The 22,463-nt window shown below is 39.0% G+C and overlaps 1 long non-coding RNA gene across 2 annotated transcripts in view; it reads left to right on the top strand.

Moving 5' to 3' along the window:
• Positions 1-22,463, top strand: part of LOC113593582 (uncharacterized) — a 328,454-nt gene that overhangs the window by 195,451 nt on the left and 110,540 nt on the right. The window contains exon 1 of one of the 2 annotated variants that reach the window (XR_008297397.1): positions 11,965-12,350. The exons of the other annotated variant lie outside the window; for it this stretch is intronic. This is a non-coding gene — a long non-coding RNA (uncharacterized LOC113593582). Of the gene's footprint in view, positions 1-11,964; positions 12,351-22,463 lie in introns of those variants that run through there. 2 annotated transcript variants of the gene reach the window in all.

The following is a 22,463-nucleotide window of genomic DNA, read 5'->3' as shown; positions in this document are numbered from 1 at the left end:
CTTCAGCAGTTCTTAATAGAAAGGAACCAAGCAAATACAGAATCATCATATATCAGATCATGACTTTCCTCTTTCTGGAGACTGGAACGGGCACAAAGCAAGTAGATTTAACTCCCCAAAACAAGAATAGTTTCTTATGAATGAGTGTAGAGGTGACCTCTGGATAATGAATTCAGATGCTTGTTCCTCCACATGCTGGCAGGGGGCGGGAGGGTCTGTAAGGTCTGAGCTCTATTGGTTTTACTCATCTGGTCCACCACTGTGCCTGGCACTGGAATTCAGGCTTTATGGCCATGGAGTTTTGAGTGATTTCAGGGTCCAGGTTGTGACCTGTGAGCAGGTGTCAGGAGGAAAAGGGAAGAGAGAGGAGGATGTTAGAAATGAGAGGTGGGATTGTATGCGGGTTACTACATAAAAGGCAGAGGTTGGGATGAAGTGGAAGTCCATGATATCCAAACCACTGATGGATGGGAAGTAATGACCAGTACAGGTATATGGCAGTGACACGGTGGTGCTGCATTGGGAGGGTGATAGAATTCAATGGCACAAGTCTCAAGGATCACAGTGTATTGCGGCTCCTATTGAGTTGACGTGTAATGACCTGTTTGCTAATTTTTCTGTCCACTAGACTATAAGATCCTCAAAGGCAGGGGCAGTGTTGCATCCACTGTAGCATCTCCTGTGCCTGGAATGTGATAGGCATTCAGGGTGTATTTGCTGTACTGAGAAAGTATCCCTGGTGTGCACACCTGGAAGATACCTTCATGATTCACCACCTCCTGGTCCACCCTAGCAGTGAGTGTGCAAGTCCTACACTTTCCTCAGTATTTGCAATTGTTTTTTGTTTTTTGTTTTTGGTTTGTTTTTTTGACTCTCCTATAAAGAAGCAGGCCCTGGCAGCAGGGAAACTGTCCCAGTCATCTCCATAGTCCTGTGCTTAGCCTGCTAACAGGTATTTAGTGATGCTAAGTGCCTTTTGTTAAGAATAAAAGACTTCAGTGACATCTCATATGCTTGTTTTCCTCTAAATCTTAAAGGTTTAAGTGGAGTTAAGGGTTTTTATCCAGAGAAACTATGGTATACCCATATGAGGAAAGTATAATTAAAATAGCAGAAGGTCATTTGATAAGTCACAAGGCATGTGCAGAGGCATGTTGTTGTTACTTATTAGAGTCATCCTTATTTGCAGTGCGACCTGATGAATGCATGCGCATTTCTTGACTACTAAGAGAGAGGGATGGCTGAGGGAGCACATAGGACTGAGAAATGCGGTGAATAGGTGGCAGTGGCTGTCTTGAGCTGGCTCTGACAAGGACAAGCAGGAGCGTGAGTGGGACTGAGTTACCCCAGGTGTTCACTGAGAGTGAATTGAGGGACATGCTCCCGTTGTGGTTGAAAGCCTGGGTTCATCTTGAGTAAATAAGGCTTTTCAAGGTGCCACTAGAAGATGAAAGACACTGAGATCAAATCTGACTTATGTCAGTCTCAATAAGCTCACCTGCTTGCCACAGAAAGGGCACACTCACTCTATGTCTGCTAGAGTAAACTCTGCCATGTAAACATCTAACTAAATACATCAGGCAATGGGAAGTACGGTCAATAAATTGTGAAATGCCTGGGACAGAGGGCCTTCTTGACCCTGGAACCAGTCTGATTTCACACTAAAATGACACTTGCCTGGTTCATACCCTATATTGCGGTTGGCAGGTCCTTTTAGGTCAGACCCCAATCTGGTTTCCACTGGCCACCTCCAAAATTGCCCACAGAGACCCAGCTGAAATCACCACAAGGCTGTTCTTACTCTAGGAAATAAACCACCTTCTTTTACCCAATTAATAAACATGCACCATACACCCAGTACTAACCAAACATTAAGACTCCTGGGACACTTGTCTGCCCTCAAGATGGTGGTAGGAGAGATGGAGACAAAATAAGTCTAATGAATCTGATAAACCGTGATGTGGCGGCAGGGACAGTGGTGTTGTGTTTTAGCTCCATGTTGAGTTTGGCCTGGGTTTCAACTCTCACCTTCTGCCACTTACTAGGTGGGTAATTTCAGGAAATTTAAATACCCTCTGGAAGTTTCAGGCTCATCATCCACAGAACAATGATAATAATTGTTCTTGTAAGGATTCAGTAAAATAATGAGTGTGAAGGAATCAGCCCAGTGTCTTGCAGGAGTAAGCTCTTGGTAGATCTATCTTGTATTCCTCTCCCTTTATTACTCCTATCACTGCTCTCATCCCCCTTGGAACTGTTCTGATGGCTCTGTTATTGCTTCTCCTGTGTAGAGGTAGGAACCAAGCAGAGGAGAGAGTCTGGAAGATGGAACAGGATTCCTAGAAGGCTTTGGGATAAGCAACTATTGCTTTCAGGTCTCAGGGGATGAATGGTGTTTCACTGGGAAGGAAAGAATATGGAGATAATTCTGGGCAGAAGAATCAGCAGGGGCTACCCCCCTGTGCATCCAACAACCCACTTGTTTTGGATTTTTTTCATTCACTGATTGAACATGTATTTATCACACATTTACTGAGTGCACAATGTAACCTCCTCAAACTCCTGCCCCAACACACTCCACACAGACAAACCTTATTTAAAAAAATCAGGAGGCACAATTTCTAAAGTTCAATTACCTTCTGCATTAAATACATTCTCAAAAGGTAACCTCTCAGTCAATTTTTCATAAATTGGATCACCTTTCATATTGTCCAAGAAAGCTCATTACAGGAATCTCATGACAAATCTTCTGGGGAAGAAGAAAACCCTTACCTAATGGGAAACATCATTAGTCTTACATTTATTGATTCATAAATCTAGATATTGGATCCAGTTCTCTTCTTCCCCTAGGTGTGCTGAGACACATGTTTAACCAGATGGTTGGCCATCCAGTGTCAACCATCAGCATAGGAAGAACATATTTCTATAAGGAAAACTTCACTCAGAATGAGGTTTTTATGTCAGGCATTTTTCAATTGGTTGGCAACATTGATATTAATTTCTTAGAGTAAGCCAATGAAGGAAACCCAGAGGCCAAAGGCTAGGGGATGTGGTTTGGTTTTTGTGGTGCCACCACCAGCAGGGATGGGTCCTAGGTCACAACTTGGGGAAACCAGCAGCAGCCAGTACCATATGTGGGGCTGCTAGGACTAACTAAGCATTTGGGTTTCTGGAAGTTTACTGCTTTTCCTCGTAAGGAGAACCGTATGTGTGTGTTTGTGTGCTGCTAATTATAACTCAGGTGTTGACAGTTCCATACTGAAGAGCATGGGGAAAGGATCAATTAAATGGTTTTGAGACATTGAGGAGATTTCTAAAATATTTATTTTGGGCTCCTATGTCAGACCATCATATAAACAAAATGTAAATATAGTCCAAAGATAAATGCTGTACTTTGCATATTTTAGGCTCATCATCATTGATGTAGAATGGAATGTAATCAGAATTTCCATACAGGAATATTTAGGGAAGAAACCCCTTTACTATGTTTTTTTTTTTTTTAATTTTTTTTTGATGTTTATTTTTGAAGGAGAGAGAGGCAAAGCATGAGCAGGGGAAGTGCAGAGAGAGAGGGAGACACAGAATCTGAAGCAGGCTTCAGGCCTTGAGCTGTCAACCCAGAGCCTGACATGGGACTTAAACCCATGAACTGTGAGATCATGACCTGAGCCGAAGTCGGATGCTTAGCCAACTGAGCCACCCAGGTGCCCCTTACTATGTTTCTACTTAGGCCCACAAAAGATATTTCTTTTCTTTAATTAATAGTCATAAAATATTATCACTTAGACAATATCAGCATGTGTCATATTTATTTCAAAATGTTATATTTATGCATCAAAATACTGCACTGCAAGCTTCCTGTCCAGTGGTGATAGAGAGCAATCCAGTCTCTCACAGGGGGGCATGACATCTTCAATAATCAGGATACCTCACAATTACATGGCCCTTTAAGGCTTATACAAAACTTAGAACCCTGTTATTTAACCTTTATCTAACCCTTGTGGCTGGTTGGTTATTACCATCAGTATTTCATAAGTAAATCTGAAGTTCACAGAGGTTAAATCATCCAAACAAGGTAACAAAATAGTAAGTGAAATGCCACCAGGTCAACCGTGTCTTCTTTTCTTATATCTAAATGAGAAGTTAATTCAGAAGAAGAAATCATGCTTTCTTTTAAAGGCAGCCGCATTCACTAAAGGCATCAAACTCCATCCTTAACTAGAATATCACTTCTTCTGGGTACCACTTAGATCTGTTTGTGTCTCAGAGGGTGAACGCTGGTTCATTTAGATATAGAACTCTTTCACCAAATTAAAAGTCAATTTGAAACAGCAAAACCACAGAGCTGACAAATCTGAAAATCTGTCGTTACTATGTTACTTCTTTCAGCATTGAACCTGAGGATAGAAGCCTGGCCTGCATCCCCCCTTGGCCATTAGCTCACTGTTTAGTCGCTGTACTTCATTTGTGCTCATTTATTAGTGAAGATTAGAGTCAGCAGTGGATGTGTGTTTTAAATGAGAACAGAGTGAGGTTGGGATTTCATTTTTATCTGAAGTCCAAGCCAAGTTTATTAAAGATAATTAGGGCTCTGGAATAGTGAAATTACAATCGACATGGGCCTCTTGCCAATTTAGGCAAGCACATTTTTCCAATTACAAAGAGGCACTAACTATCTAAAAGGAGCAAGACGTCTTCAGCCCCACAGGCCTCCTGTCTGTTTCTTGAAGGGATGGAGTTCTTTTCCACTCAGAGCTTTTGCACTCGCTGGAACATCCAGGGGCTGGAAGCATCCTGCTTCTGGAAATTAAAACTGGCTCCATCTTGTCAGCCAAATAGGAACTGAAATGTCACTTCAAAGAGACTCTCACTGTCTAATCTAAAGCAGCCAGCCAGTCATTTTATAAATCATATTATAATACATTAGCATCTGTTGTTTATTTTCATTATTTCTTTATTCCTTGTCTTCCCTTCACTAGAAAAGTCAGTAAGAGCAGGGCCCTGATCCATTATTCTTCCTCGTATCCTCAACATAATGCTGGATGCATGGGGGGTACTTAATACATATTTGCTCAATGAAGGGAGGATCTTGAGAACTTAGGCCAAATCTGTCCTCTTTGATTGCCCGATGTGTTCATTATTGAATTATTAGTAAGTAATGAGCGACCTGAAAACTCAGTGGCTTACTCTAACAAGTCTTCATCATTATTCATGCAGTCTGCTGGCTGAGTGAGTGTTGGCTATTTAGGCTGGGCTTGGCTGGGGCAGCTCTTCTGATCCTGGCTGGGCTGGCTTGCATACCTGCAGGTCAGCTGGAGTTGGCTGACTTAAGTTAGGCTCAGCTGGTGCGGTTCTGTTTGACACTGTAGGTCTGAGGGTTCAGGTCTTCCACACAACTCTCACATCTTCCCTGGACCAGCAGGCTACCCAGGACAGGTTTTTCCTTACTGTAGTGGCCTAGGCACAAGAGAACACGCAGAAATACATGAGGCCTCTTAAAGTCTAGGCTCAGAACTGGCCCACTGGCACTTTTGCACACAAGCCATTGACTAAATGAAGCAAGATGTATCCCCCAAGTCAAGGGATGGGGAAGTACACTCTACCCATGATGAGGTTATAACAAAGATATAGATGAAGGGAAGGCTGAAGGAAGAATTAGGGCAAATAATGCAACCACCACACCCAAGGATACAAAACTGGACACATGTGTGGTATATACCACATCTTCTCTATCCATTCACGTACTGATGGATGTTTAAGTTGCTTGCATAATCAGCATAATTACAAAATGGGTGTACACTTAGTAGAAAAGCCTGATCTCCTCCATTTTCACTGAGTTCTGGCACTCACTCTCTTTTTCCTGTGCAAATCTCATTGTGTGACATCTGTGTGTCTCTTTCTGTCTGTCCTTTCATCGCATGCACTTTTTCTGAATTTTGCATTTTCTTCTATCTTAATATTTTTATATCTTCCTTTAAACAAATTATTTATTTTTAATGGTACTTACTGTATAGTTTTAAATTCCTTCTTATGGAATTTAAGAGATTCATAAACAGTTACACTAAATTCAGCTGCTTTTTATGTAATGTAGCCTTACATTGATTTTTCTAGACATTATTTATATTCTATATAAAACTACCTCTTTATCTGACACCAATACATGCACCTTAAATAACATGCTTTTTTTCTCCCCTACATCGTTGATGAGGATATAAATTGTAAGCCCTCTCAGGTGGGCAATTTGGCAGTGTATCTCAAAATTTAAAACACACGTATCATTGAACTCAAGAGTTCTCATTCCAGAAATTTATCCAACATGTGTATTTGGACATGTACTCAAGGGTGTTCCTTGTAGCACTGTTTATATTAGGGTAAAAAATCTGTAAAGAATTTAAACATCTATTAATAGGGTCCTAGTTATATAAGTATGATACATCTATACAGTGAGAGATCATGTAATCATTTAAAATAATGGTAGCTCTATATAATAGTTTAAAAAGATTTCTAAGATATATTAAGTGAAGAATGTCAAGATACAGAATATTGTATCCAGTGTGCCATGGTGCTTAAAATGGACATATAAATATGTGCATAAATATTTGTACACATGTGCATAGGTGGATATATATATATATGTATTTTCATTTATATATACACATGGACAACTTCTGAAAAATACATGAGAAACTTTAATGACTGCTTTGGGGGTGGAAGAAAGACAAACTTTTTTTCATTGGGTCCTTTTTTAAAATTGAAGAATAATTGATGTACAATATTTTATTAGTTTCAGGTATGCAGCATAGTGATTCAATATTTTCATACGTTAAGAAATGGTCACCATAATAAGTCCAGTTCCCATCTGTCACCATACAAAGTTGTAACAATGTTACTGACTATATTTCCTATGCTATATATCGCAACCATGTATCTTTTTTATTTTATAATTGGAAGATTGGATTTCTTAATCCTCCTCATCTATTTCATCTATTTTTCAGTCTCTTCCCTTCTGGAACCATTAGTTTGTTCTTTGTATCTGTAAGTCTGTTTCTGTTTTGTTTGGTTTGTTCATTTTGTTTTTTATGCAATACATGTAAGTGAAGTCATCTAGTATTTGTCTTTTCCATCTGGCTTACTTCACTTAGCATAATACTCCCTGTTGTCACAAATTGCAAGATTTCATTCTTTTTTATGTCTGAGTGATATTCCACTGTGTGTGTGTGTGTGTGTGTGTGTGTATGTGTGTGTGTAAATGCACAGCCATCACATCTTCTGTATCCACTCATCTATTGATGGACATTTAGGTTCCTTCCACATCTTGGCTATTGTAAATAATGTTGTGATGAACATAGCGGTACATATACCTTTCTGAATTACTGTTTTCATTTTCTTCTGATAAATACCTGGAAGTAGAAATTCTGGTAGTTCTATTTTTAATTTTTGAGGAGCCTCCATACTGTTTCCCACAGTAGCTGCACCAATTTACATGCCCACCAATAGTGCACAAGGGTTCGCTTTTTTCTGCATCCTCAGTAACACTTGTTATCTCTCATCTTTTTTTAAAAAATTTTTTTAACGTTTATTTATTTTTGAGACAGAGAGACAGAGCATGAACAGGGGAGGGTCAGAGAGAGGGAGACAGAATCTGAAACGGGCTCCAGGCTCTGAGCTGTCAGCACAGAGCCCGACGCGGGGCTCGAACTCACGGACCCTGAGATCATGACCTGAGCCGAAGTCAGACGCTTAACCGACTGAGCCACCCAGGTGCCCCATCTCTCATTTTTTTGATTTTAGCCATTCTGATGTGCGTGAGGTGATATCTCATAGTGGTATTGATTTACATTTCCCTGAATAGTTAGTAATGTTGGGATTTTTTTCATGTGCCTGTTGGCCATCTGTATATCTTCTTTGGGAAAAAAAGATGTCCTTTTAGGTCTTCTACCTACTTTTTAAAAACTGGATTGTTTGTTTTTTGATATTGACTTTTAATACATTTTGTAGTTTAACCCCTTTTGGGATATATCATTTGTAAATATCTTCCCCTGCTCATTAGATTGCCTTTTCATTTTGTTGATGATTTTCTACATCATGGAAAAGCTTTTTATCTGATGTAGTCTTACTTTTTTTTTAATTTTTTTTTGCTTTTGTTGTCCTTGCTTAAGGAGACAGATCCAAAAAATATCAGAGAAATGCCAAAGAGCTTACTGCCTATGTTTTCTTCTAGGAGTCTTATGGATTCAGATCTTACATTTAAGTCTTCAATCCATTTTATTTTTGTATGTGGTGTAAGAAAGCATCCAGTTTCATTCTTTGGCATGTAGCTGTCCATTGTTCCCAACACCATTTATTGAACTGTCTTTTCCATTGCCTTTCATGAATGCACGCTTGAATTCCATTTAATTATACTCTTTGGTATGGACTTGGTAAAGTGAGAGGTTATTGAGTCAACTTGTCCTTTACCACTATTGAAGTCACATGGCAATAAAAGGGAGACTGTCATAAAAATACAATTTTGAAAGAATGTTTTATGACTTCATTATAGTTTTTGATTTGGGGGACTATAAATTCCTGGGAAACTTCTAGATCTTACATAGACATTTGTGGTCTCAGCCTGAAGTTTTGCAGTCTTTCCACCTAGACATTTCTACCTAGGTATTTAAACATTTGAACTGTTGTATATCTCTTAAGGTTTGAGGACAATGGAGAAGGCTGGCATTTTTAATTAATCCTATGCATGATGGCCTAATCCATCTTCTTGACTGTGAACTCCTGGGTCAAGAGTCAATCCATAGGACACTGCATCCTGAATATATTATATAAACACTCAATTGATTGAAGGTTAAATGGTCCCTTTAAAAGCCCAATGTTACCCACAATTGCAAGTTATGGTTATATTCTGAGAATGGATGGATTTTCCCTTAAGTAACTGGCTTGGAAAAAAAAATCCCAGGCTACAAAACTAATTATTTAGACCAATACTATATAAGTATGATGAAAGCCACATGCCAAATTTTAAATATTCTAGTAGCTACACTAAAAAAAAAGTAACAGGAAACAGGGAAAATTTATTTTAATAACATTTTATTTAACATTTTGTATCCAAAATATTCAACATGTAATCAGTGTAAAAATTATTCATGAGACATTTTGAAACTTTCTGGTATGTATTTTAAGAATAAAATAAAGAATAACATAAATGTGTGTAAAATATCTCATGAATAATTTTTATTCTTAAAAAAAACATCTCAATCTGGACAAGTTGCATTTCAAGTGCTTAGTTGGCACATGTGGATAATAGGTACCACAAAGGGCTGTGAAGATTTACTAGCTGATTGCATTAAAAAAAAAGATTCATCAGGGGCGCGTGGGGCTCAGTCGGTTAAGTGTCCGACTTCGGCTCAGGTCATGATCTCATGGTTTGTGGGTTCCAGCCCCGCGTCGGGCTTTGTGCTGACAGCTCAAAGCCTTCAGATTGTATGTTTCCCTTTATCTCTGCCCCTTCCCTGCTCATGCTCTGTCTCTCTCAAAAATAAACATTTAAAATAAATAAATAAATAAATAAATAAATAAATAAATAAATAATAAATAAATAAATAAAGATTCATCAGAAGATCCTTCTAAAGTAAGAGTTCTTTTAGAGTATTTAAAATACAATTCAGATTACAAAGGTGAGATTTACATAATCGCCTTTTAGTCATGACTTATGGAATGGAGGTAAAAGCTCACCTTCAGTGTAATTACTGCTAGCCAAATCACCACAGAAGGAAAATTAAATAAAGCATTTTAAATAAGGCTCAGCCAGTATAAACACTTCCAATAAATGCCTTGCTGATGGTGAAAAAATAGCATTTTTAAGAACAAAGGCTGAGAAGTGTGAGGAGAGCTTGAAAAATTTGCAGCACATATGTGTGAGAGGGGTCTGGATATGTCTTCTCTGGTTCTGTAACGAGCAGCCTCTCAGCCGTACTTTACCCACTTCAAGTCAGAAATGAGAAACTTCAAGGGCTGTTGAACACTTAGGGAATTTTCACAGTGGAACAGCTCAGGGTTATTTAGCTCAGGTGTTGTGTAAATCGTGATGCATTTGAAAAGTCTCTGCACCCGGTAGCCTCAGACCCCACCTCTCGGTGGGTAGCAGGCAGTGTTCATACAGTGGTAAAATGCAGCCCTTGAGACCACCGGTAGCCTCCAGGCTCTCATTTTGTAGTGAACTGTCATGCAGTGACCTAGAAAGACCTTGGACTTGGAGCCAAAGGAGCTAGGACCATTCTTTTACTATGAGACCATAAACAAGCCATTGAATGGTCTTCGACTTTAGATGTTGTATTAGGGTTCTCCAGAGAAATAAAACCAATAGGACACACATGCACGCACATACACACAGTTTTATCATAAGATATTGGCTCACATGATAAAGAGGCTAAGAAGTCCCATAGTCTGGAGACCCAGGAAAGGCAATGCTGTAATTTGAAGGCCAGAGAATCAATGGTGTACATTCCAGTCTGAGTCTGAGGGCCTGAGAGCCAGGAGCACCAGGGGCAGAATGTTGGTATCCCTCTCAAGCAATCAGTGAGAGAATGGACACTCCTCGCCTTTTTGTTCTATTCAGGTCCTCAGTGGATTGGAGGATGTCTACCCACATTGGAGAGGCCCATCTGCTTTACCCCGTTCACCAATTCAAATGTTGCTATCTTCCAGAAACACCATCACAGACACAGCCTCCAAAAAACAAAACAAAACAAAACAAAACAAAAACAAACAAACAAAAAATTTAACCAGCTATCACGGCATCCTATAGCCTAGTCAAATTGACGCACGAAATTAACCACCATAGGTGTCTTATTTTTAAAACAACAGGATTTGATGAGACCACTTCCAAGGTCTCTGGAGTTTCTAACATTCTATGATTCTTTGTCTCTAAGTGAATTGTATTAGTGGGTGTGGGCATCTGAATGTGTGCTTAACAAAATATGTGGAGTATTAGCTCCTGATAGCAGTAAAGGAATAGCTAAAGAAAAGGCAAAAAGTATCTGACAGGGAATGATGTAGATTCAGGAGTGCTCAGAGAAATCAAATTTTTTTTGTCCTTTAAAAAATTACATTAGTAATATATAAATAACTCTGATTTCAGCTATGTGTAAACATATATAACAAACAATGAACATTTTCCTTCAACTTTTCCTGCTTCCTCTGTACTCCTCAGAGGTAACTATTGTCATTGGTGTGGAAAACATTTTTCCAGTCCCTTTTCTATGCATTTGACTATATATTTAGACATTGCATGTGTATCCCCATTTTTAATATAAATGGCATTGTATTATATATATTTTTCTATAACTTGCTTTTTTTCACCAATAACATGTCTTAGAGATATTTTTATGAGTGTACCTAGGTCTGTTTCATTCTTTTGAACAAATCCCATGAATTAATGTACCACAATTTATTTAAACATTTTCCTAAATGATGAGTAGTTAGGTCACTTCCAGTTTTTCACCATTATAACATTCCTACAAATACCCCTGAAATACCTGTAGGTATTTCGAGAGATAGTCCAAGAAATTACCTTCTACAAAAACCCTCACCAACAATATATTGAACAGTTCACTTCTTCACAAAAGAGCCAACACACTGTTATCAATACATTAAAAATTTTTTTGCTAATCTTATTTATTTGTTTGTTTGTTTATTTATTTATTTATTTATTTATTACAAATTCTTCAACTTCTGGAGAGCTTAGATTCTCTTCAAATATTTATTGGACTTTTGTGTTTTCCTATGAAATGTCTATTGATATTCTCTTCACATGTTGCTAAAAAGTTATTTGTCTATTTATTGATTCACAAGAACTATTCATATTCTGGATATTAATGCTGTCCTTTGTCTTGCATAAATATATTGTATAATTTTTTCCCAGTCTTTTTATTTATTTTAACTTTATGGGATATTTTGCCATTTAGAAATCCTTAATCTAAATCTATCTGTGTATCTGTCTATCTGTAAAGTTTCAATTCTTGCTAAGAACAATATTATTTTGTGACGATCCTCCTGAACTTTTGATGCTGCAATACTAGAAGATAAACATATGTGTATTTGGTGTATATTATACTGGTGTGTAAAGAGGTTTCAAAGAGTCTTCAAAATATTCATTGTTACTGATATTTCTGAAGATCTCCTATTCTTACATCCCTTTCTCCTCATCCTTCCATGGGACATTCCTGAGAGCTTGCTTTCTCTGTCACAGAACGATCCTAGGCACAAGATGAACCAACCTGTCAGAGGTTAAAACTGGCCCTCCTATCTGATTCCCTGTATTTATGGCATCTACATTTACTTGAGCTCCTGACTTCTACACGGTGAGTCTGCTTCTTCTGATATTCTATTTTCATAACCAGAATATGCTAACTTTTGTTTTTCTGTCTTTCCAAAGACTGTTGTCCTTTTTCTTTCCTCCTTCTCTAACCCCCTCTATTCCTCCTTCCTTCTCTTCCTTCCTCTTTCTTTCTCTTTTTCCTCTCCTTTCTCTCTTCCTTTCCCTCCCTTGCTCCTCCCCTCCTTCTCTCTTTCTTTCTCTCTCCTTCTCTCTCTCTCTCTCTCACACACACACACACGCACACGCACACGCACACACCTTTAGTGAAAATTCAGAGTGTGTTAGGGGCTTTTCCACGTGCTCTGGGGACACATGATGAACAAAGAAGATAAGACATGCCATCATGGAGTTTGAATTCAGTATTACTGATGTTCTTTTTATCAGCGTTTGCAGTCTGCAGAGCTCACATTCATATACACAACAGGGGTAGTGAAGGGCATGGGTTTTGGTGTCTGGGAGATCTGAGTTTAGATTCTGGCTTTGTTTCTTATAACCTATGTGACTTGGGTCAAGTTGCTTCAGCTCTTCCTGAATGTCAGTTTGCCTCCTGTAGAATAAGGAGATTAATAGCACCTATCACATAAGATCGCGGTAAGGATGGAATAGTGTGTGAAGAATTTAGCCCCATGCTAGAATTTAGTAAATACATTTAGTAAATGGCAGACAGTATTCTTATTATCTCATTTTATTCTCACAAACAATCTCTAGAGTGGTGGTTGAGTGGAAATAATCAACTCTTATTTCAGAGATAAGAAAACAAAGACTTTGTGCAGGTGCAGGCACTGAGATCTCTGGGTCCTGGGTAGAGTGTGTGACTGCCTCACAGACCAACCTTGGAGTTTTGCTCTCTCTGTGTGCCACTTGTGTTTCTATTTCTTTAATACTCTGTTTAAGTTGACTCATCTTTAACTTGAGTAAATACCCATAATATCTGTGAAAAATTTGGGTTTGAAATGCTGATTATTATTTATCTCATATACATGGAAAGAAATACTTTGAGCATTCTAGAGCCATCATCTGAGCCCCACCTAGAATCTCATTAGGTGACATTGGTGGGATGAAGCCCTGTAATATATGATGATGTCCCAAGACCAACACCTCAATCAAACTGTGGTGACTGGGTAAGTGTTATTTGAGCTCATTAAGAAATGATGGTCCAGTTCCCAAGCAGTGGTGGAGCTACTCTGTCAACCATACCAAGCCTAGCTGGCTTAGTTCAGCCCTAACTTGGAGGTGGCTTCTCAGAAGTGGAGCTGCTCTCCTCTCTGTTGTCATAGAACCCTGGTGTCCCTCTATCCCTTCATTTTTCACACTCTGCTACATCTCCCACATTTGTTTATTCCCTTTTTATCATATACTTATTGAGGACCTACTATGTGCTATGCCTCATGTTGTGCTCTAGAAACACAGAGGTAAACACACAAGAGAGATGAACCTTAAAGAACTTACTATCTAGTAGGCATTGTAGTATATGCCCCATCCATAGTTAAAAAGCTGCTACTATATACCATATGTGACAGATAGTAAACATATTTAATACATTGTAAAGCCCAACTTCAGGATAATGAATTCTATTATTTTGATTCATAATAAGAGGTAAGTACTAGTATTAACTCCCATTTTACAGATGAGAAAAATGAGCTTCAGAGACATTAACCTCCTTGCTCATGATCAGCTGACAAGTGACAGAGGCAGGATTCAAACATGCTTCAGAAACAACTGTCAAATAAATCGATTGTTAAAATTTAAGACAGCCTGCTAAAGAAAACAGGTGTCTAAGCTGCATGATGGTCTTGTCAGATTGTCAACCCTTTCCCCACCCCTAAGCAGAGTCTGGATGAAATGTTTCAAAGGCATAGTAGAATCATGAGACATTGGCTAGATGAATTTTAAGACCCTTCCATTTCCAGTGGAAATGGGATCTAGAGTTAATCTACAGAAGATTTCACCTTCTGATCTCTCAGTGCACTGATGTTAGAGGCTATTCCTTCAGGCCCTCCGTGGTATTTAGACTATTCCTGAGAAAGAAGCTTGACTTCCTGGTTAAGCTACTAGACTGGGCTGCCGCACAGCATAAAAGCAGCCCTAATAGGCATTCTTTCTGAACCTCAGGTAGAAGCTATAGATGCTGGAAGAAAGCAAAAAAAGACTCTTGAGTCCAAGAAAACTTGAAAGGTCTGGATATATTTTTCTTTTTTAATTATCACTTTCGGAGTCCCTTCTTGCCTCTACTCCAATGGGCTTTTGAGGGAAAATAATTCTTCTGTCTTTTCATGCCCAACTGGACTGATGGGAAAACTTTGCAAACCTGGAATGCACTGAAGAGTCAAGAGAGTTCTTTAATTTCCCCTCTAACTTTCCCCTGGATAGAGAGACAGGCCCTGTAAGAGTCTGGGTGGAGATACTGACATGGAGCATAATTGAAGAATAATTAAGCACTGTGAATCATTTTTTCACCTCTGCCTATTAATTCCTCTAAGCAGAGTAGGAGGACTTGCCCTGCCTGGTGAGTGGGCAGCACTGCTCTTCCGTGCATAGTGATTTGGGAGATGGTCAAGTTAGCTGGGTGAGCAGAGCTAGTGTAGGTCACAGGTAAGGCCCCCTTCCTGCAGGATGTGACTCACCTGGATGGTGGCCTGGGAGGTGGTGAGGCTCAGAGAAAGAATTGCATCTCCCACTGGGCCAGTCTCTTCAAATAAACCTATCTTTTACTCAGATTAATTTATTTCTTCACCCATTTATATAAAACCCAGTTAGTGCACCAAGAACACATACAAAGTAAGCCCATCACACATTTGTTTAAAAACCAACAGTAAGCACATTTTATGTTTCCCTTGAGAAGACTTCTAAGCTTTGGAACTTGATCTTTGTCCCAAATCTGACATCAGCCCTCTAGTTAATGCTCTTCCTGTTTCTCCTGCTATCACTTCTTTTTGCTGTGTTTGACTTCTCTTGCTTTTAATCAAGGCAGTATGTTCCAGAATATAGCAAAAAAAAAAACAAAAACAAAAACAAAAAAAAACCCAATGCATGAGCTGGAACTATTGCTGTGTGCCTTTGTGAAAATTAGGAAAATGTGGCAGGAAGACCTTTTGCAAGGTACATGGCTTACAGAAGAGGTAGAGTGGGACTGCAGCCCCATCTCTCTTTCAGAATGTCCCCTTGTCCAGGGGCAGGCAGACATGTGCCTAAATCTTGTTTCATCAAAGGCCAAATAGAACTTAATGGGGATGAGGGCTGAGGGCCATTCTCCACTGAGAAAAAAAACTGAGTTCTCAAGATCTTTGGTGGTGTTGACATGTAGATTCTTTTATTTTTTTTATTTTTGACATGTAGATTCTTGAATAGTATGGTTTTCTAATTGGCCTTTAAGGACCCCTTTACACTCCAAAGAGGAGCCTCAGGAGCTGATGTAAGGAATGAGGTAGGAGGTCAAGAACATATCATTTTATTCAGGGCAGGTCAAACTTTTCATCCAGCACAACATAGAAGCACCTGCACGAAAGTGGTATACGGAAGGGGATCCTAAGCGCTAAAAAAAACAGCAACTTGAAGACCATTTGTGCTACAGATCAAGTTGTCAAGTCAGTAAGAACCTTCTGCATGTGGATTATTTGTGTTTGGAAAGATATGTCTGTCCTTAATGCTTACACTGAATTTAGATAGGTACATAGCAAGAGATTATTTACTATTTTACCTTATGGTTGTGATAGTTCTTAAGTTTACAGGTGTTTCTAGATGTATCTAGGGAAGAAAAGGTAAGGACAAGGAGGAAGGGAAAAATCTCTGGATGTTTGAGTATATATGGCAACTGGTTCCTCATCTCATGTTTATTCAGGAGATATTTTTATGAGCAAAGAGGAGTCATGCCAACACAATTTGGATTCTGAATCAGGGATGGACTGACTGTACTGCTTGTTTCTGTGTAAGATGTGCCACCCATGCAACCTAATAAAATTTAATCATTGTTAACTATTCCAAGTTCTGGGAAGTGAAACTTAATGTGCATTTGGTTGCCTTCAGATGGCAAGTATCCTAGAGCAAACAGGTTGCTATAGGAAGTTCAAAAATAAAGTGGGAAGTCCTGGTTCACTCCTCCTGGGATTGATGAAGCTTCCCTTAGATCCAAGAGGACAACTCATTTTGGCTGTTTTTACAGATAGTTGAATTGTATTTCCAGCTCTGAACACTAATCTAATTGTCTGTGACATATGACTGTCTCTGTAAAGGAGACATAGGCCCTGGTAGGGTGCCCTCTCTGCCCCACTCAGCTCCAGAATATCCATCTCATCCTTAATCACTCAGCCCACAAGCAGCCCCATGGGGGAAAAGCCTGATGAGAAGCTTGGAAGTAAAGGATTGTTTGTGGCTCAGGTTGTTCTGTGTAGAAATGGTCCTTGGAGCTTAACCTGGGTGTATCTGGAGCTACCTCACTTGTACCTGGAGAAACCTACAATAATGCCTCATGTATTCAATAGTTCTATGAGACTTTTAGACTTACTCTCTTATAAGATCTTGAATAGAGAGGAGCTTGTTTTGCATATCTTTAGGTTAATGTAAACTAGGAAGAAAAAGCAGAAATAGGAAAAAAGAGGGAGAGATAAGAAATAAAACAGTGGAAATGATTTTGCAACCCCTGAGCATGTGTCTTCCTGTCCCTACTCTAAATAACAAGAGTAGAATAATATCACAACCACCAGTTATTGAGTATTTACTGTGACAGCATTTTGCAGGGTGGTTTACAAATATTATCTTAATTAATCTAATCATTTATACATTCAACAAGCTTTGAGTCTATTATATCCTGAATACTGTGCTAGTGATTAGGGTTTAATAGTGTGCAAAAATAGTCAGAGCTCCACCTTCATGGAGGTCACATTCCTGGGAAGGAAACTCACCATCAAATGATTTCTCAAATATAAGTAAAATTGCAAATGAAGGGGAGGAACAAGATAGGATTGGAGCTTCAAGGGTCCATTAACCCAATTATGGGATATAGTTGAGCTGGGATCCAAGTGATGAAATGGGCATTAACCAAGGAAGATAAGCCAGGGCACTTTGTGGTTTGTGGGCATATAGTTAGTAAGCAGCAGCAGAGCAGATACAGATGTACTGAAAGTAACATGGGGTAGAACATGATGGGAATTCAGGAAGGAGCATTTTCTTCTAGCTAGAAGAGACAGTAAAATTCCCCTGCAGAAGTAAGCAGATGGGTGGCTTTGACTGCTCCAAGAGAGAGGCCTTATGTGTAAAGCTGCTACATGAGACACTTGGGTGTGCACCGCACCCCCCCCCCCCCCCGCCGCCTACACACACACCCTGTGCATGGGAATTCAGCACCCTAAGCAATCCCACAATTTCCTAGAGTAGTAGTTCTCAACAAGAACAATTTTCTCCCCAGGAGACATTTGACAAAATCTGAAGACATTTTTGGTTGTCACACATGGAGCTGGGAACAGGTGTTTCTACTGGCTTCATGTAGGTAGAAGCCAGGGCCGCTGCTAAACTTCCTACAATGCAGAGGCTATCTCCCCACAACAAAAAAATTATTGGACCCAAGATGTCACTATTGCCAAGATTGAGAACCTCCGCCCAATGCTTTAAGCAGGCCACAGGATGGGCACTTAGGAATCAGAATTCCTTGTTTCTGAAGTATCTTCCAGAGACTTAACTACTTTTAGTATCTTTCCCTCTAGATACTACTTTGAAAAAAAATCAACATCCTTATGTTGATATTTATTGAAATGCTTATTGCTAAAGCCTATCTTACTCATCTCTGTAGCCCCTACTATTGGATCTTGTATGAGGGAATAAGGAAATGGTAGACTAACTGAATGGGTAAATGAATGAATGAGCTGCTCTTCCTTGTGCCCTTAGAATGTACTTCTTTACATTCTCTAAATACCACAGTAGCATGAAAATCCTGGATGCAACTCTTCTTTAGCATGGAGGAGTCTCAGATCAACTCAGATTAATTTTAGGATCATCTTAGACAACTCTGTTTTTCTTATTCCTTACATCCAATGTATCAGAAAATCCTGTGGGTTCGATTTAAAAAAAGATGTAAATTTTTTTCATTTTCCTTTTTTTATTATTAAATATGTGATAGGTTGACTATGATTTGTGATTTTTAGGAAATATATATTTGGTCATCTAAATTACCAAATGTATATTTCTCATGTTTTTTTTTTTTTTTTTTTTTTTTTTTTAACTCAAGTTAGTTAACATACAGCATAGTCTTAGCTTCAGGAGCAGAACCCAATGATTTATCTTTTACATATGACACCAAATGCTCATTTCAGAAAGTGCCCTCCTTAATGCCCATCATCCATTTATCCCTCAGTATTATTTCTACTCCCTCCACCCTACCACCTGGTCAGAGCCAACAATAGTTCTTACTTGGATTTCCTGTTCCTTCTCTTGCTTTTGTCCCCATAATGTCTACTTGATCTGCCCACCAGCTAACTCTTGGAACCCACTTAATGTCCTCAGCCCTGATGACTCTGCTCCAGACCACTAGACTTCCTTCATCTTTTTGAATATACATAGTCCTTTTCCTGCCACAAGGCCTTTTCATGTGCTCTAGACTCTACCTGGGACAAAATTTCCCCAGAAATTCTCATGGCTTACTTTCTCACTTTATTCTGGTTTCTGCTCATATGTCATCTCATCACAGAAGTTCTTCCTGACTTCTCTATATGAACTAGTAGATCGCATCCTTTTCTACCTCTTTACTCTGCTTTATTTTTCTTCATATCATCCCTTTTCACCTGACATTGTGTTCTATATCTATTTCTCTCTTTATCCCTTCTCTTTCTCTTTCATTATAATGTATGCTACATGAGGGCCAGGATTCTTAACAAAATAGATAAGTCCACAGTAAATAGAAGAAAGACTGGCCTATCATGAGTGCTCCATAAATTATTTAATAAATGAATGAAGGATCAGGTTCAGAAACTAACGAAGCCCTGGGATGTGGGACAGGAAAGACAGGAAGTATAATAAAGAAGGAAGACATCAGTTCAAGTCTGGCACTGGGAGGTAAAATGGTGTGATGGGTCAGAAAGTCCTTAGAAGCGGCAGGGGCTATAAGAATGCTGAGCTTCTGGTTGAGGGCAGCTGTGACTGCCCTTTACAGCAAGAGTACTAGGCAGCCTGTGTCTACTTGGCAATCTTGGCACATGTTACCTGCAAACTTTGTCCCCATCCCACATGTCACTTTGCACAAGGTGGCCTTACTTTCTGCCAGGGAGCTGGGACCATCATCCCTTTGACCTTAGCCTAGAACACTGTTAATATTAATTTAATTAGCATTTGTATAATAACTTCTTTATCATTTCCAAGTCTAATTTATTTTAATTTCATGTGTGCTGATTTGATGATCAAAGGGTTTGTTGAAGCTTTGTTTCTATTCAAAGCCCAGCGTATTAATCATCCACTTAAAACTATTATTCCCACCCCTCTCCAGCAAGACCTCCTTGGAGCATAAAGAGACATGGCAGATTGAGATGATTCATCTTATTTAGAGTTTCTATGATAGATTTCTTTTTTCTTTTTTCCTTTGCTTCCCTTTCTGTAAGCCATCCAAGAGAACCCATTTATGGTGGAGCACTAGTAAAAAATGTGTGTTTTTCTACCCCACTAAGTTTTAAGTGCCTTTCAAATGGATTCCCGATCTTAAGGCTTTAGTCTCCTGATATGGTCAGAGCTGGAGACAGCAATGTCATTATTAAGGGTACAATCCTTGGAGTCAGGCAGACCCAAATGCAAATACTTGTTCCTTACTAGTGTGACCTTGGGCAGGTTACATAATCTCTGTAAGCAACTATTTTTTTTATCCATTGAATTCTCCATCATAAAATGGGGACAATAATAAGAACTTATGGATTTGACATTTACTTATCTGTTTGTTGTACTTTGAATGCTCTATGGAAATAAATGAAATAGAGGTAAATAAATATTTGCTTAACATTCCCTCAATATTTATTAACAGCTACCATCTTTCTATTCAGTTTCACACACCCTTACCTTGCAGTTCATCTGTGACAGGCATGAAGCCAGGTGCAAGGAACACTAGAAATAAACAGGGAACACAGATTACCCTCACTTTCAGTCCAGTAAAGGGCCAGTATGCACACTCATGGTGGCAACACAGTGAACTGAACACTGTGATTGAGTTCAAGGTGTACGTACTATGCCCTAAAGGAGCTCAAAGAATTTGTAGCATTGTGGGATAGAGAGGGTTGAGGAAGGCTTCACAGAAGGGCCTGACACAAATCCAGTAGGACTAGTAGGAGTTGACACAAGAGGGAGAGGAGGCTACAGGGACATGTCACAGTGAGGAGAAAGTGAGTGCAAAGGTTAGCTCAGTACTAGTGTGCTCCTCGAAAGGCAACTGTTGAGAATGTTGGGCCTCCTGGATACACAGCAAACGCTAAAGGTAGATTCTACCAAGTCAGGTGATTGGACACATTTGTTGTTGATTTAGAGAGTTGGTTCAAGATTCCCCCCATGACAACATATGTCACACTTAATTTCTAAAGTCCTTGTCCTTATTGATTTCCCATCCTTCTGGAAGGCAAGTGTACTCACAGAGGTTTACAGTAACCAACAGTGTTAATCTGGGGCAAATTTCCCACAGGAACTAGACCATTTCCAAATTGTTTCCTATCTGTTCATGCACAAGAGACCGTTTCTTTGAGACATCTTGGACTGGTCTATAAGGGCTTTAGTATTTGTCAGAATATGAGGATTTTGTATTAGATAAATCAAAATATTTTGATCCTCTAAAGGGCTTTAGCTATTTTTTTTAATTGGTAATGTGTGTATATTGATTAGTGGGTTCAGTCACCTGGTAGAATTCCATCATTGGCCAGTGACACCGAAAAGTCCAAGTGGGCTCTTCCATTCTCTTCTACGTGTGTGTACCATTCTTCCTTCTCTCTTTTGCTTCTTCCCAACCCAACTTTTCTACTCTTCATGATTTTCTTCCCAATCTATGTGGTCGCCCTTCTCATAATGTTCAAGTTCGAGAGGGTGCAAAAAAGATTAGAAAGAATGACAGTATCGAGTATTGCTAAGGATCTAGGAGAACATGAATTCCCATGTAATGCCAATGGGAGTGAAATTGGTACAGCTCTAGTAGGGATAATTCAAATGCCTTGATTTTGAATACCATGTGACAAGGTGATGCCACTTATAGGAATGTCTCAATAAATTTTTATCCTAAAGGTTTAATCATAGATACAAACTTGGCCCTGTTGTTTAATAAAAATATAAAAATGAAGGGGAAACCCCTAAATATATATTATTATGGTTAATCATTAATCATGGTCTATCAGAAAGGTAAGTGTTGGCTTATATTGACTGACATTGAAAAAAGGGTTTTTTCAATGCTATACTGTTAGGTGGCAAAGGAGGTTATAAAACACTATGTTGAATGTGAGACCATTCCAATTAAAAATATAGCCTGTTTCCGATTCTGTGTCTCCCTCTCTCTCTGCCCCTCCCCCGTTCATGCTCTGTCTCTCTCTGTCCCCAAAATAAATAAAAACGTTGAAAAAAATATATATATAGAACTCACTCTTACTATTCTTTAGCTACAGATTGAGAATAGAGAAATGTGAGTACCTTTTTTTCTTCTGTATACTTTTTAAGTATCTTTTTTTTCTAACAAGCACATATTACTTTTAAAATCCAAAGAAAAAAATACTCTTTGCACTTTAAAAAGAAAAAGGGTGCTCTCACCTTAGCCAAATTTGGCACTAAGTCTTCCTGAGTAGGTACTCTAGAAACAATCTTTATTGTACCTTCTTGTCAACATGGAGAGTCCAGTGGCTAGACTTGCCTTAGAATTCCCTAAGTAATGGCCACCTTGAGGGAGTGATCAGACTTTTCCCCAGGAAATGTGGAAATAATTTTCCTCTCTCTACTCTGCAGAGAGAGTTAGGCTCAGCAGACTCATATGAAACAAATCTAGGAGCTGGGAATGATGGTTGTTACTCCCCCAGTTATGCTGAGCTTATCATCCAAGTTTGAAAGAAGGCCTTATATTATTGTCACTTAATGATAATTTTTAGCACATGCATGTATTGTC

Source organism: Acinonyx jubatus, chromosome A2 (genome assembly GCF_027475565.1).
Source record: "Acinonyx jubatus isolate Ajub_Pintada_27869175 chromosome A2, VMU_Ajub_asm_v1.0, whole genome shotgun sequence".
Classification (NCBI taxonomy): Eukaryota; Metazoa; Chordata; class Mammalia; order Carnivora; family Felidae; genus Acinonyx; species Acinonyx jubatus.
The sequence above is the reverse complement of the archived record's forward strand: the minus strand, read 5'-3'. Positions and strand labels throughout refer to the sequence as shown.